The following is a 3,703-nucleotide window of genomic DNA, read 5'->3' as shown; positions in this document are numbered from 1 at the left end:
GGACTTCCCCCAGAGCCAATCCGGAAGCTGAGCCGGATATGAGGGTTGACCTGAGTTAAAGGTCAAGGAGCAGGTCACCGAGGTTGCAATTCCTATGTTATTGGCTTCGAATCAGTGAGTGCCAGTTGAGGAGGCTGCTCCAACAGATGAGGTGGTCATCTTGGTTGGGTGCGGGAAACTTTCCAGGTTATCTAATTGTTTTAGGGCCGATGAGGCTGAAACTCCCATCAGGAAAGCCAGTCAGGTGGAAGCAGGGTCTGGTGTCTATTTTGCCATTCATGTGAATGACTGAATGGCTGGAATCTCCCACTGGGCTGTGATACCTTCCATTCTGCCTGCTGAGCATGCGGAGAGTGGGGAGGAGGGAGCATCAGAGGAAGATGGGGACCTGGAGAGAAGTGAAAGATGCTGAGAGAAAGAGAGATATATTTCAGCTACTGGAAACGGAAGCATAGCAAGAGATGGAGAAAGCACCCTATGGAGAGAAATGAGAGGCTTTTGTGCACATAGGGCAGGCAGAGTCATCAGAGCTGAGTACCTCTTGCAAACATAAAATACAAATGGCAACAATGAAGCAGACTCCAGGTCTTCTCCTCAATCAATCCATCAACAAATCAGTTGTATTTATTGATCACTTACTGTGTGCAGGGCACTGTGCTAGGCACTTGGAAGAGTACAATATAACAGAATTAGTAGAAATATTCCTTGCTCACAAGACCATATGTGGCTAGTGTCCCGGGGAGAATTTTTCTCCTCTTTAACCTGTCAGTGGGTGGTGTGTGTGTATGTGTTTGTGTGGGAGTGGAGTGTCCTTTGACCACACTCGAGAATGTCAAGCATGGAGACACATGTGACATCACATGTATTATGCTTACCATGCAGCAAAAACTGATGGTGTCATGTGTGCCATTTTGTGGAAGTACCCAAAGCTTGCCCACACATACAGCATCTCTCCAGAATGTCCTCTAGCCACCACCCACTTTGTTCCAGAATCCTCATGTTCTCTCCCCGATCCTTGTGAACAAGGGTGCCACAATGAAGCAAAAGAACTGTAGGGAAGTTGAGCCATTAAAATAAAAATACTGTAGATAAAGACATCTAGGGATATATCCATAACAGGCAAGGGATGGACCAGCTAAAAAAATCAGACTGCTCAGGATAAAACAAGGCAACTGGCTCACTAGGTTGGACAGGGGAGCTTTAGTGTGGGCCTGGTTAGATTGATTTGTACTTTGTACTTGTACTTCCCAATTTGTGCTTCCCAATTTGTACTTCCCAAGCGCTTAGTACAGTGCTCTGCACATAGTAAGTGCTCAATAAATACGATTGATGATTCATGAAAGACAGGGGCTGTGGGACCACTAGACTTGTAAACTCTTTGTGGGCAGGGATTATGTCTACTAACTCTGTGGTAATGTATTTTCCCAAGGCTTAGTACAGTGCTCTGCAAGCAGTAAGAGCTCAATAAATACCATTGATTGATAGATTGGAGAGAGAAGCAGTGTGGCTCAGTGGAAAGAACACGGGTTTTGGAGTCAGAGGTCATGGGTTCAAATCCTGGCTCTGCCAATTGTCAGCTGTGTGTATGACTTTGGGCAAGTCACTTAACTTCTCTGTGCCTCAGTTACCTCATCTGTAAAATGGGGATTAAGACTGTGAACCCCCGTGGGACAACTTGATCACCTTGTAACCTCCCCAGTGCTTAGAACAGTGCTTTGCACATAGTAAGTGCTTAATAAATGCCATCATCATCATTATTATTATTATCATTATTAATTGGCCCTGCCCATCAGTAAGAATCACTAACAACATCCAAAAAGGAGAGCTGCCCCAGGCAGGACCAACCAGAACCTAAGCCCTTAGGCTTTTAAGAGGCATAGAGAAAGTTCTCAGCCCTAAATTGGCAGCAGGATAAGAGCAAAGAATTAGGACTAGGCTGGGGACCACATAACCCAGGAATCAATAATCCATGGAATCTATTGAACATTTACCATGTGCAGAGCATTGTACTAAGCACTTGGGAGAGTACAATAAGCCAAATTGGCCCATGGGTGGGGCCTCTTCCCCACTTTTCCCCAACTCAGGACATAGGCTGTCTAGAGGAAGGGTGCAAATCTAGGAGTTGAGGATCTGGATTCTATCCCTCTAGATTGTGAGCTTATTGTGAGCAGAGAATGTGTCTGTTAACTGTTGTTGTATTATACTCTCCCAAGCTCTTAGTGCAGTGCTTTGCACACAGTAAGTGCTCAATAAATATTTTTGAATGAGTGAATGAATGAACAAACCCCACTCTGCTATTTGTCTACTGGGTGGATTTCGGCAAATCACAACTTCTCTGTGCCTCAGTTTCTTCATCTGTAAAGTGGAGATTGAATCCCTGTTCTCCCTCCTACTTAGATTGTGAGCCCCATGTTGGGCAGGGATTTTATCCAACATGATTACCTTGTATCTACCTCAGTGCTTAGAAAAATCCTCCATACTGTAAGCTTGTCCTCTGGATTATAAACTCGCTGTGGGCAGGGACTGTGTCTACAACCTATGCAATATTGTACTCTCCCAAGTGCTTACTACAGTACTCATCCAGTAGCTACCAGTCAACCTACATATCAAGAAAAAACCCCTCACTCTCGGCTTCAAGGCTCTCCATCACCTCGCCCGCTCCTACCTCACCTCCCTTCTCTCCTTCTACAGCCCAGCCCGCAACCTCCTCTCCTCTGCCACTAACCTCCTCACTGTGCCTCATTCTTGCCTGTCCCACCATCGACCCCGGGCCCACGTCCTCCCCCTGGCCTGGAATGCCCTCCCTCCACACATCCACCAAGCTAGCTCTCTTCCTCCCTTCAAAGCTCTACTGAGAGCTCACCTGCTCCAGGAGGACTTCCCAGACTGAGCCCCCTTTTTCCTCTCCCCTTCCCCATCCCCCCACCCTACCTCCTTCCCCTCCCCACAGCACCTGTATATATGTTTGTACAGATTTATTACTCTATTTTACCTGTACATATTTACTATTCTATTTATTTTATTTTGTTAATATGTTTTGCTTTGTTGTCTGTCTCCCCCTTCTAGACTGTAAGCCCATTGTTTGGTAGGGACCGTCTCTATATGTTACCAACTTGTACTTCCCAAGTGCTTAGTACAGTGCTCTGCACACAGTAAGTGCTCAATAAAAACAATTGAATGAATGAATACGCTACACACAATAAGTGCTCAATCAATAAGACTGATTGATTGATTGATGGATACTTGAAACATTGTAAGCGCTAAGAAATACCAGTTATGTGTCTACTAATTCTCTGGTATTCTAGGTTCCCAAGGACTTAGTAAATCTGTGCACCCAAGTCCTCAATAAATACTACTGATTGATTTATAATAATTATTATTATTGTTGAGGGACCAAGATGTTGATGCAAAAATGATAGATGACCTTTTGTCATGAAAATACTCCTCAGTTTTTCCTCCATTGAGCCCTTATTTCTTAGAGGTCCCACCCGAAGCTGGGACCAGCTTTGACTGGGGCCTGGACAGGGGCTGAGTGGAGCCCTCACTCCTGGCTTAGAGGAAGATCCAAACGTCCCCAGATGGAGGGTTGACCAGTGTGGTACACGCTCCAGGGACTCCCTTAGCCACTCTCCCAGTATTTTATCAGGGCTTGATTAGCTCTCTCTGCCCTACAGGATTTCTCAATAGGTCTCCAAATACTGGG

The sequence above is a fragment of the Tachyglossus aculeatus genome, chromosome 21 (genome assembly GCF_015852505.1).
Source record: "Tachyglossus aculeatus isolate mTacAcu1 chromosome 21, mTacAcu1.pri, whole genome shotgun sequence".
In the NCBI taxonomy this organism is placed as follows: Eukaryota; Metazoa; Chordata; class Mammalia; order Monotremata; family Tachyglossidae; genus Tachyglossus; species Tachyglossus aculeatus.
This window is presented reverse-complemented; position numbering follows the sequence as displayed.